Source organism: Misgurnus anguillicaudatus, chromosome 2, assembly GCF_027580225.2.
Source record: "Misgurnus anguillicaudatus chromosome 2, ASM2758022v2, whole genome shotgun sequence".
Lineage (NCBI taxonomy): Eukaryota > Metazoa > Chordata > Actinopteri > Cypriniformes > Cobitidae > Misgurnus > Misgurnus anguillicaudatus.
Window position 1 is genome coordinate 12,857,292 of NC_073338.2, and position 14,297 is coordinate 12,871,588.

Sequence of the window (14,297 nt, forward strand, 5' to 3'; positions counted from 1 at the left end):
GCTGTCATCTGCAGTTATATTTACAGAGACAGAACTTTTTTTGCCACTTTTAAAACCACGGGTTTAAACGCCGTTTTTTTCTAAAGAATAATGTTAAAACTTTATTGGTGGTGGTTGAGAATAATTTATATTGCAGAATAATTTATGTTGCATTTTAGCGCAATATAAATGTATCATATTGTTATTCTTAATATAAGAGAATACTCATATATTTTTACAACACTTTTAACTTTAAAACATATAAAGATGCTTAGTACAATAGCTTTGCTTCTGACAACAAGTTTCTGTAATAAATCAGTAAATCAATCACAAAATGTTTTGACAGTGCCGAATAAAATGCTTGTCAATTCAAACAAAGCTGAAAGGTGTATAAAACCGCTTGAATTAACAATATCTGAACTGTGCTCTTTTGCATACCTCTACTTTTCTCATGTCTTTCTTTATACCACCTTTATCTCTTTAAAATATTGCTACTTTTAGAAATAATTTGTTTGCATTTTTTGTATACTGCACACTTTATTTGCATCAACTATACCCATAAACACATTTTCTACGTTTTTCTTTCAATAAAGAAAAACATATTTATTATTGTCTTAACTTAAAACTTTGTTTTTTTAATTTATAAATTAGATTATATATAAATAAGTTTTGAAAACTGTTGAATGCGAATGTCTGAGATAAGATATCTGGAAGGAGACGCGGCGTGTTTGTCTATATAGCCACATGTTATTACATTTATTATTTTACTCACACATTTCACAAAGTACAAATTGTAGGTGTAAATATTCATAAACTCAACACTTTGGAGGTGTTTTCCGTCCGTAAAAGGCGCAGTTTCTCTGTTCGCTATTTTATTAGATGTAGCATACGCTTATGATATAATATTCATTTTAAATTTAAATGTCTGTTCTATTTCTAATCATTTATTGTGGTTTGACCAAATAAAAAATACATAAGTGACATTAGGAGATTTTATTAAGTTAATTAATACACTTTTTATATAAATAAGTTTTGAAAAGTGTTGAATGCGAATGTCTGAGATAAGATATCTGGAAGGAGACGCGGCGTGTTTGTTTATAAAGCCACATGTTATCAAATTGATTATTTTACACACACACACACACACACATTTCACAAAGTACATATTGTAAGTGTAAATATTCATAAACTCAACACTTCGGGGGTGTTTTTTGTATGTAAAAGGCGCAGTTTCTCTGTTCGCTAATTTATTAGATGTAGTATAGCCTACATATAAAGTCAATTTTAAATAAAAATGTCGGTTCTTTTTCTAGTCATTTATTTTGGTTTGACCAATTAAAAAAATACATAAGTGACATTAAGAGATTTTATAAAGTTATTTTAATCCATTATTTTAGTGATATTTACAAAGCCACTGGATATTTTTACAGATATGAATTACGGCTGAAAGGATTTTAAAAAATCACAACACTGCCTATATGCGCAAAAAAGGTATTATTAAAGGTATTATAAATATAAATATGTAAAACTAAATAAAGATATCATATGCCAACTGTACAGTATGTAAGCATAGGCCTATGTTTTCTTGTTCGCTCTGCGTGGGTTTAAACACTGTTTTTCTAAAGAATAATTTTTAAACTTTATTGGTGGTAGTTGAGAAGAATTCCTCTTTCCATATGTAAAGCATTTTAGCGCAATATACATGTCTCATATTATTGTTCTTAATATATAAGAATACTAATATATTTTTACAACAATTTTAACTTTAAAGGGGGGGTTTAATGGTATTTCAAGCATTCTGACTTATTAACTTATTAATAGTTGTTTCTTTTTTTTTTATAATTATTTTTTGGGGACATTTTTGCCTTTATTGATAGATAATAGTTTTTATGAGAGACAACAGGAAAGTAGAGGGTGGAGAGAGGGGTATGGGATCGGCAAAGGACCTCGAGCCGGGATTCGAACTCGGGTCGCCGGAAGTGCGTTTGCACCATATGTCGGAGTGCTGCCCACTACACCATCGGCTCCGACATAGAGTTGTTTCTTCATGCTAAACGTAGGCAAAGTGTCAAAATCGCAGTTGGGCGTGTTTCAGAGTATTTCTGTGCCGAATGCACTTCGCCAGGGTTCGTACAAGTTTCGGCTAGTTTTTTCGATTACAGTTCTAACTGACGTTTCAGGGGTTTTCGATACGTATCACTTCTTTATATGGGCTTCCGCCGGAAAACTTCCCCCGGAAAACCCCGCCCAGCCGTCAGTCAGCGGGAGACGCTAGAGTTTGCTAACAGCTTATCACGCCACTCAGCTTTGTTTAATTTCAAAAGTCAACAATGGCACAAGAAGAAGTGTGTTTTTGGATGTAAGGAGAAGACATCCAGCCTTATGGAAACAATGGATATAGTTTATTATACGGATTAGCAGCGGAGTTTTGCGTGTGTGTTTGATGCTGTGGATTTTCAGAACCGGGTCATGACGAGTTACACGTGGTAAGTAAGACTTCTGTCTTATGTTGGAAATAGGCGCCTGTATATTATATAAATGACACGAACATGTAGTGAATCATAAGTTAAAACAGTGTTGTATAGTGTTGCATGACTCGTACTCGCTCCTCCTGCGGTAGTAACTCCTCCTTCTTCATTTTTTCGTACGTTATCGGAAAGATTCGGTAAAGCTAATCTTTCTTTTATAAATCTGATTAAACTAAAGACTCTTCAGAGATAAAAAGGATGTCATACTACTCTATAGGTACTCCAGATTAACATCAGAAATGCAGAAACAGCGTGTGTTACGTGAGCTTTAAAACATGTATTTTTTATACCACATTAATCTCTTTAAAATATTGATACTTTTAGAAAAACTGACATAATTATAAATATTATGAACAAACAATGAAACGGTGTCAAAATTTGACAACACAAATAATTAAGATATTCATTGTAAATAGAGTTACGTGTATTAGGCTCACACTAAATTCTCCGTTGCACTTAGTATAAATGCATTGTACATACAGTCATCGTTGTATGCGCTGTTATGCTGGCAAGAAGGGGTTGACGTCACTTTGCTGTTTTAATAGCAATGTTAAATATTCGGCAATGCCCTTATTAACTTCTGGAAACAACCGAAATGACAACGCATATAAAAATTTAGTTTTTTATGCGACACCTGGTGGATTTTCTGTGAAGCGAAAAACATTAAGGGAAAAGGCAAAGTAGCCCCCCCCCGAAAACACTTGCAGAATTCTGCGAGACTCCGCGAGACGATTTGGTGAATGCCGCGGGAGAACACGCGCATTTTTAAAGGCCACATCTGTACATGTTACTTTAGTCCCGCTCACTGGAGCCTAAAGACAAAATTATTTCACTTAAAACAGACAATTATGACAAAACAATGCAATTTTCTGATTGCTTGCATTGAAATAATATTTATTAATGCGTAGTGTTAGAAATTATTTTTGAATGACTCTGCATTGCGTAATTTAATCATGTGCTCTTCAAACACACACATGTAGGCCTATAATAGAGTCCATACAACAGTCTATGAGGTTTGAAATAAACATGTTATGGTGACACAAAAGTTCAGTTGAAACATCAGATATAAAAACACAGAGGTATTAAACTGGAAGTATGAAGCACATGAAGAGTAAGTGAGAGATCACAGAGTCGTCTTCATCTCATTTACTGTAGACAACAACACAACACCTGATGAAGATAATTTTTCTCATGTTTATCTCTCTTTGTGTTTCTGCTGTCTAACAAGTGAGTTAAAAACATGAGTTTTAAATCATATTTAGGAGCGGTTAATCCAGTATAATAATGATCTGTTACTCAGACGATCTGCTCTTGCTTTTGTACTTCTACTCTGTGTCTGGTTTTAATCCATGATCTCATATAATTTATTAAATCAATTTATCTTTAAAATTTATATTTATCTAAACATTGAAAAAGTGAAAAGTTGAAGCTTATGTTTTTTATGCTGCTAATTAAATGATAAAAAATTGTAATTGTTTTAAACTACTGCTAAGTTTCTAAGCTTTAAAAGACAATCTTAGGGGCTGTCCACACGGAGACGCGAATCACTGTATACGCATAAATTTGTTATCGTGTTGGCGTTTCATCCACACGGATCCGGCGATTTCAGAGAGTGAAACCGCTATTTTTTGAAACCTGGTCCTAAAGTGGATAAATCTGAAACCGACACCCTTGCGGTTTCGTCTGTACAGCCAATCCGTATATTTTGTGAACGAAAACGTCATCCCATCACGTGTCGGCAGCGTCACACCTAACAGCAACAACAATAATGGCGGACTACATGATTGTGTTCGTGCTGCAGAAGCTAATAAGCCTTCTTGCTTTATTGCAACAAAATCTATTGCTTCTATGCAATTGTTGTGAGCAACAAGCGATAGTGGACAACACCATACGCCACATGCTCTTAGATCCACCGCGGAAGACAACCAGGAGAGCAACCAGGAGAAAATTTTGGATAAGACCAGGTAGGACAAGCAGCTGGTGGGACAACTTTTTCAATGGCGTTGTTGTGGAAGATGAATGGAGGGAGAATTTCCGCATGTCCAAAGCATCTCTCGTCGCCCTGAGCGAGGAACTCAGTCCGTATATTGAAGGGCAAACAACAAACATGAGGGCACCAATTACTACACTGAAAAGGGTTGCGTTAACTTTGTATTATTTGAGCGATGAGGGACGGCTAAGGAAGACTGCTAACGCCTTCGGCGTGTCGCGACAGGCTGTGTCTGTTGTTGTCAGGCAAACGTGCAAAGCGATCGCTGTACACTTGGGTCCAAAATACATCAAGTTACCTTTTACGGAGTCCGAGGCCGAGGATCTGGTTTTGCGTTTCCATCGTGCTCATGGCATGCCACAGTGTTTGGGAGCGGTCGACGGCACCCACATAGAAATCAAGCAGCCGTCTGCCAACTCGATGGACTACATCAACAGGAAAGGCAAACATTCTCTCAATGTACAGGCGGTCTGTGATTATAAGTACAGATTTATGGATGTTGTGATAAAGTGGCCCGGGAGTGTACACGATGCACGGGTTTTTGCGAATTCAAAGCTTAACCTGTACTTTAAGACTGGCCAGATCCCTCCTCTGAAAAAACAGATTGTGGATAACGAGGATGACATACCAATTTACCTTCTTGGTGACCCAGCGTACCCCCTGCTGCCTTACTTGATGAAGGAATATGCAAACGGTGGCTCAACACCTCAAGAACAGTACTTTGGGCTAAGTTTGTGTAGGGCACGGATGGTCATTGAGTGTGCTTTTGGTCGTCTCAAAGCCAGATTTGCTGCACTGAAAAGGCCTATGGACATCAACTTGCAGGACCTACCCTTTGTCATTTACGCCTGCTTTGTTCTCCACAATTTTTGTGAACACTGTAAGGAGACTGTGGCTGAACATACTGTTTTGGGAACGATGCAAGGTGATAAAGACTTACAGCCTCCTACACAATGCAACAACTACCTCACAGACTGTAATGAAGGAGAGGGAAAGAGAGTGAGGAGAGTTATCACAAAGTACCTTGACCCTTAAAAATGCTGGCTATCAAGTTTTGTTTCTATTTTGTTCAGTTTTTTTTTGTAAAGTATTTACCTTTTTGAAAATGTACTTATGATTATTTTGAAAGTGTTTTATTGAATATGTCTAGTAAAAATAAATGACTGCAACAATTCGAGAACTTGTTTTTATTGGAAAATAAATATTAAGGTCAAAGAACCATTTGAAAAAACAGGTAATTTGGAACAGGTATAAAGTGCAACAGTGCACAAAACACAATATACACTGTGTCAACTACAACTGTTGTGTGTTATTTACACAAACTGTAACAGGTCAAACTGTATAAAGTGCAACCATGCACAGAACTGAAGTGCAGTGCAAACACTATATAATCAATAACAAAACACTGCAACAGGGCAGTCACTCTGTGTCATCTTCCAGCAGTGCACGTGTGTACGAAAATGATGTTTGCTGATGTGGGGTGACATGTGGTGTAGGTGTGTAACATTCAGGGCGGTACTGTCGAGGTGGGTTTGCTGATTCAGCGGGCCGAGGTGTGTGCAGGAAGGCTGGTGAAGTAGAGTGTGGTCTTGTGTCCATGAATGATGGTGGGTGCATTTGGAATTGACCACTGCTGCTGTGGAGGGGTGTAAATTGCCGTTGGAATAACAATTCCCTCATAAAGGAAAAACCCTCCTGAATGGTGCTGGTAATGTTAGCAATGTTTGTATTTATCTGCAGCATGTTGTCGGAGTTGCGTTTAGAAGACTCCTCCATCAACTCTAACATCCTCCTCTTTACTTTAAGGTCCTCCTCTGCCGGATCGGTGGAAACCTTCCTCTTCAGCCTGTCTCCTCTATGGCTGTTCAACTTTGCCTTAAATATAGCAGAGAAAATTTGCATTATTATTACGCAAAATAAGTTCAGAAAAGCTATGTGAGTAATACTAAACAACACATCCAGTAAGCAAAATGATGTCCGAAAGACGTATTTTCAATGTCTTTGTTTCAAAAATCGGACGTTGAAACGACGTCCACTGAGGAGCCAGAATGAAAAAGACGTCTCTCTGACATTATTTTGCATAGTGGGGACCTACACAAAGAACATGCATCCATCCTAACTACACTGAAAAAAAATTATTAATTGAATTTACTAAATCTTATGGTAAGTGGTTCCACACAATTGATTTTAGCTATATTTAAACAAATGCATTAAATTGAACTAAAATTAAGGGAATAGTCCACCTCAAAGTTGAAAATTGTGTCATAATTTACTCACCCTCATTTTGTTTCAAACCTGAATGAATTTCTGTGTTCTGCTGAACACAAAGAAAGTTATTTTGAAGAATGTCGGTAAGCAGACTAGGGATGCATATTAATTAATTGCGATTAATCTATAGCAGAATGAAAGTTTTTGTTTACATCATATGTGTATGTGTAACTTTGTATAGATAAATCCACACACATGCATGTATATATTTAAGCAATGTTTACATGTGTATACATTTGTATATTTATGTATAATTTATATTATATATAAATACTTAATATATATAAATGTATTTTTTTCTTAAAATTATACATGCATGTGTGCATATTTATATATACATAATTATTAGACACAGTTCACACACACACACATGATGTAAACAAAAACTTTTATTCTGCTATAGATTAATCACAATTAATTGATATGCATCCCTAAACCAGACAGTTGTTGGTACCCAATGACTTCCATAACTGTCTGGTTACCGACATTCTACAAAATAACTTTCTTTGTGTTCAGCAGAAGAAAGACATTCATACAGGTTTGAAACAAAATGAGGACGAGTAAATTATGACACAATTTTTTTAACTTTGAGGTGGACTATTCGTTTAATTTCAGCTTGAAATCATACACCTGGAGCAAATTTTACCTGGAGCAAATCCCGGCGCTGCTTTACAACCGCAGATGGAAGACAGTCGACGGATTCAGTGGAGTTTGGAGAATCGGAAGACAGCTCAACTGTCGATGTTGACGACTCTTCCAGGTCACCTGTCTCGACGCCGGTGTCGATGGAGCGTGTAGCAGGCGACCCACCCCAGATCTGCTCGCAAAGCTCATAAAATATGAGTACTACCCGTCCGTGACCACTTCGACGCCCTGTGTCAACCGCATGCCTGTATTTGCTGCGTATATTTTTCAACTTTGCGGTAACTTGGGCTTTTGAGACCATGCTAGCATCGTGAGGGAAATCCTTCTCGGTTAGCTCCCTCGGATACTGTGCCTGAAACGCGTCCGTTATATCACAATATTTAGATTGACACGACTCCCAGTCAATGTTTTCTTGGAGCTTAGTGGACTTGTAGTCGAGTGTGACTCGAAGTAGTAGTTGGACTTCGTCGTCAGTCCATACGAAAGACTCCGCTCTTGCTCTTGAAGTTGTTGTAGCGTTCGCCATCTCTTCTTGTTCGTTCGTATACAGCGCGTAAAGTTATGCGCATGCTCAAAGTCTTCTTCTCCGTGTATAGTGTATATCTGTAGCATAATTACAGCGCCCCATACTGGTCTGGCATATATACTACACCGCTTTCAGTCGGTTTCAGTGGTTTCGTGTGTGCGGAGATATTTCTTGATACGACGCCGTGTTTACGGATTTTTTTTTACAACCAGGGAAAAAAAAAGATCGGATAGGGAATGCAACGGCTTCGTGTGGACATAGCCTTAAAGTTGTTTTTATAAATCCATTATGACTGAAGTCATTAACCCCCAGGGGTCCAAAAACGCGGGGACGCGTTTTGACGTGTTTTCTCCTTATCATAGCAGAATCAACTTAAAATACTCCATCATTAATGATCAAACACTTACGTGTTTGACATCATTTGAAACTCTGAAGGGTCCTCTTTAATTAGTGTACATTCACAATAACAAGAGATCTTTGTGTTTTTGTCAAATAAAGAAAATGCAATGCCATGTTCAGAAATTATTATATGAATTTAATTTCATTTGAAAAAGTAAATGTGAAATGAGTTGCAGCTTAATATGAACAACAAACTTCACATGTGAAAAAAACTGCAATTAAACATACTATAACAGCCTAGGTTCCACTTAATGTCATTCCAAAGAGCCATTAGTTTAAAACTGAGGTGGTGGGTATATGAAGTCTATGGTTGTAACTATGGTAACAATAAAATGCTGAAAAATGTTCCCCTGAATGTCCAAAATCACTGAAATTACAGGAATTTTACACATGAAACAAAAACCAGTACATTACAAAACTAATAGATCTGTGGATTTTAGCTGCTTTCAGTTGACGCTTGATCCTAATTCTTTTGACTTCTCTTTGGTTTAGCCACCGATCCATTTTTACGTTATTAAAACAGAATGGCAAGAACCAGTGTTGGGCAAGTTACTTCCAAAGTGTAATACATTATATATTACAAATTACTGTCATTTGAAAGTAATTAGTTACATTACAATATTACTGTCTCTGAACTGTAATGAGTTACACTACTTTTGCGTTACTTTTGAGTTACTTTCATCAAAAGAACAGAAGTATGACTAGGCATTATAAAATGTTAAAATGTAGTTTGTTGCTGCTTATAAATCTAGAAGTTATGTGTTGGCCCTCGAGCTTTGAATAGGCAAAGTGAAGATTTATGGCAAAATACAGTAACAATTACTGTCATAATCATAAACATAGACAAATGATCTGGTAAAAGTCTGGTAAATTATGGTACACATACCAAACACAATAGAGCCCACTATAATGCAACCTATAGCCTAATAACATGGCAAGACACGCAACCTCTTTTCATTTCTATTTTTTTGATCACTTTTAATTCAGATTCACAGCACAAACCTGGCATGCACTGGGTTGACACAGCTTATCAAAAAGTCCTATTGGAGGATTAGGCCTCAAGGAATACAGCTCATTTCAGTCCAATAGGATTACATGTAGGCTAACATATCATTGCTTAATAAAACAGACAAACAGAGGAGCACTGCTTTTTGCCAAACAATGAATATAGGTTCCCATACAAAGGCTGGTAAAAACTTTAAACAGTGATGTTTAAATGTACTATTTAGATAACCATGTATAAGTCTTCACTAATGTTATGTTGTAGTTTAGGTTGCTGTTTGTAATAAAACTGTAGATAGCATAGGAATAGCCTAGCAATCTATTATATGGACTGTAATCATAGCAAAGCTTACCTTGTCATTGCTGGTGTGATATGGATTTTACTGGCAACATTTGTAAAAGTCTCTTTACTTCTGATGTTCAAGCAGCACAGGAGACCGATAGAAACTTTCTGTTGCTCTTACTTAGTGCTCTTATTCGCAAAATTATGCGTGTGCGGCGCTACCGGACCTGATTGCGACCACTTTAGCTTATAATACAGCCGCGGACTTCCCAGATTCGGCTCTTTAAGAAACATCTCTATATTTGACGCGCACCGCGTCCAAATCGCATTTCAAATACAAAGTTAAAGAACTTGTTGCATACAGCACGTGGAAATAGACATACGCTGCGTCTCAAACCGCCTACTTCCATACTATATAGTAGGCAAAGAGTACGAGAAGCAGTGCTTTTCGCCCACTGTATAGTATGGAAGTATGCGGTTTGGGACGCAGCCATTTACACAGCTTTTTCATGTGTGGATGCATGTCGCGCGCATTGGTCAAAAATAAAATTTTAAAATAACACGGTCTAATTTTGAAATGCATTGTTGTAACGCGCTCGTTACTAAGACTGTAACGAGTAAAATATTACCAAAATTTTACGAGTAATGCGTTATATTACTGCGTTACAGCAAAAACTAATATATTACTGTAATATATTATATTTTGTAATGCGTTACTCCCAACACTGGCAAGAACTGATATCACAGTTTCACAAGTGCATTAAAAATCTACTTAAATAAGTGATGATTCTATAAACACTTGCCTAGTTTAGGTCATCTTTTGGCGGAACACTGGGGGGGGGGGGTTTGGCGGACCACACTTTGAGAATTACTGGTTTATGTGAATGAGTAGGCAGGATGATTTTCACATAATTTTAAAGAAAAAACTCTAGACTACTAGATTCTGTTTAGGAAAGTCTTGTTAAAACATGTTTAGTATGGGTTTTGTGGACTTATATCAGTGACTTAAAATTTTTGCTTTTTTAAAAACCACGCATAAACCTTTTTCTCTCAAAAATACAAACATGTACATACATGTAGCTCATATAATATTTTAGCCCAGTTTGTGCCAGAGGTGTAAAGTACTCGAGTAAATGTACTTCGTTACTGTACTTAAGTATTTTTTGGGCTACTTTGTACTTGTACTGAGTATCAAAAATATAGGCAACTTTTACTCTCTACTCAATTACATTTTTGATTGGGTATTTGTACTCTTTACTCCACTACATTTGAAATGACACTTAACGTTACTCGCTACATTGTTTATTCGTCAAATAAAAACGAGACGAAAGTGTCAGAGGGTGATGATGGATAGAATCTGTGGTCGCGAGGTTACACGCACACACACAACTGAGGGACTTCATTTGGCGCTGCGCAGAGCAAACGTATGAAATCAAAGTACTGCGAGAGCGAATCAAATGCATATGGAGAAGTCTGGTCTCGCGGTACTTTGATGTCAAACGCTGAATGGCTTGCGTTGAGCCACCGTAGCGGGACATCTGCGTGCTGCGTATGTCATAAACTGTAGAGAAAAGTTCGCGTCTGGTCTGAGAGAAGAGATAAAAAGCAAACATATGGATGCATATCACATTTGCTTCTGTCAAGGGACCCTTTGTTAAACATGTGAAGCTACAATCAAAACAAAAGTGATGCGCGATTGCAGGAGGGTCATCCCGCACCTCAAAGGCAAGCACAAATGTTTATATACTCTGACGCTACTGTATCAGCTAACCTGAGCTGGTTACATAACTTGATATAACTTACTATATAAGCCAAAATAAACCAGCGAGGTCCTGTACTGATTGCCCGAGTAACTTAAGTACATTATAAGATTGATAATAAGTGTACAATTTCACTGTCCTCACATTTAATCAAGTATGCTGTAATGTATTTACTGTAAAGAGGGATGCATGACGGAAGAAATGTAGTGCACTTAATGTGAGATAGTGGTGTCACGTACTACATGTGTTTACAATTAATCTTTCAAATGAACAACTTCACGTTTTTAATATGCATTATCATATTTCTGTGAGTGTCATTTTAGTTTACAGGAATTTTTTAAATATTAAAATTATATCTTTTTTAGGATAGGCCTATATAAGAATATTTAGTAATGTTAACAAGATTTTAATAAAGTATTAGTAATTGTTGAAATTAACATTAACAAAGATTAATAAATGTTGTATAAGTGCAGTTCATTATTAGTTCATGTTGAGTAATGTAGCTAACTAATGTTAACTAATGAACCTTATTGTAAAGTGTTACCATATATTTATATCACAAAGTTAGGCTATATATTTTTCAGCATGGCACATTCAAGTACACAATGACACTAGACTAAAATTAAATGGGTTTAAATTAAATTGAATGTAGATTTCTAGACTAAAATCTCATGGCATTTACCGGTAGTTGAACAAAATTAGACTAAAACTAAATCAATTCAGATGACAAAAATAAGACTAAAACTTAATTCAATTTTTGTCAAAAGACTATGACTATGTTTAATCTGTGTTTGTTCTGCCAGGTCAAAATTTTGAGGAGTTTGATTTCTTTTCTATATTAGGAAATAAAACCTCATAAATAAACTTTCTAAGTTTTCACTGCCCAGATCTACAATGTCTCTTTGTGTTGAGGACTAGTGCATCTTTGAGCCAACATTCAGTACGAGTAAAAATACTTGAGTACTTTTAAATTGGGTTACTTTAATACTTTTACTCAAGTCGTATTTAAATTGGCAACTTGTAACTTGTAGTGGAGTAATTTTTACAGTAAGGAATTTGTACTTTTACTCAAGTATGGCTTTCAGCTACTCTTTACACCTCTGGTTTGTGCTGAACACAGTCGTATGAGACACTTGCCATTATTATGTTTTAAAGCAACTGAAGAAAGACCAAATGTAAGAGCATGTCAGAACCTCTGACAGTGTCCCAAAATGGTCGGACCCCAGAGGGTTAAACACTGTTAGTAGATCAGACCTCTTGACTAATATTGAGCACATTTGCTTTGATTCTAATTTCTGTTTATTATCTCGTGTTTTTCAGCTCATCTGCCCGTTCCTGATATCAGCAGATATTGCAAATCATTGTCAAGCTCAAAATGTGTGTTGTTGCGTTCAGTGTTGAATATGAGTTATGTGAGTTTGTCTTGGTACAAAGGAAACTGTTTATTGTCCAGCATCAGTGTGTCTGATCTCAACATCAGACTCTCTCTACCTCTGGAGGTGGAATATCAGGATACAAAAACATACAGCTGTGTACTCAACAATACCATCACAAATCAAACTCAACATCTCATCACTCATCTCTGTCAGATTTGTTCATGTACAACAGGTGTAATTATTAGTGCCTATTAACTCTTTCCCCACCAGCGTTTTTAAAATAAGTTGCCAGCCAGCATTTTTCATGATTTTCACAAAAGTTTAATGCCTTCCAGAAAATGTTCTTCTTTAAATATATAAACAAACAAAATATATATATAAACAAACAATATATCAGATGAAAGAACAGACCCTCTGCTTTCAAACAAAAAAAAAAAAAACGTTTCATCCTACCTTCATTAGTTCTCTTGTAATCACCTCTCAAACATGGGTAGGTTTCTTCAAAAACACACAATTTTGAGCAAAAAGCTGAGATAATTCCATTTTTGCAAAGGACTTTTGATAGAGATCAGATGCAGAGCGATCTTTAAAACATACACTGAGTTCTTTCTCTTTCACGTGAGGCGCTACTTCCGGGTTGTATTACTTCCACCTGGTGGATAATAGCGGTATTGCGGAAAGACGGAAAATCTCGTCATTGGCGGGGAAGCGTTTTCTCTTAATTGACGAGATATTTCGTCAATGGCGGCGAAAGAGCCCAGATAGCAGTCAGTTCTGGGCCGATTTTGGCTTTTTTTCGCCAGTGTCGGCTGACAGACGGACAGATTTTCAGTGTATGCGCCAGAACTGGCCCAGATAAGGAAACAATATCCCAGTAGTAAACACTATTTGTAGCGGTTGGCCCGGGTGTTAGCACGATGGGCTGAAATCCGGATCTACTGAAGTAGTGTTTCATTGTACTCGGGCCGAATCTGGCATTGTGTAGTTGGACTGACTACATTGCGTTGTAACTGGCCCGATTATGGTTTGATATGATACTGCCAAGATGTGAACGATGTCAGATATAACACAAAAGAGCAGTCATGGGGTAATTATATCACATTGTCATTAAGCATTTTCTTTTATTAATGCAGTACAGATACCACACATCATGATAAATGTATTATAATAAATTATAACATAAAATAAAATAAGTTCTATAACAGTAGCCTACTGGAAATAATAATGGTGAAACAATAATAACAGTTAATAAAAACAGAGTAAATTACATTATACAATTAAATCCTATTGAGAAGATTTGTTTACTTATTAAAAGTATTTTAAACCACAACGAACTACGGTATTAGGTCCAAATACAGTATGTGGCCCGATGCCAGTGGAACTTACACATGCCAGCTGTAACGCTGTTTGGCGGCAATTTTAAAATATTGATGCTAGACAGACAGGATACAGGACACAGCCCGATTCCCTGAAGTGGCAATCGGCCCTCTAGCTGTTGAACGGCAACATTACGACTGTCGTCACAGATTTGAATCACGCAG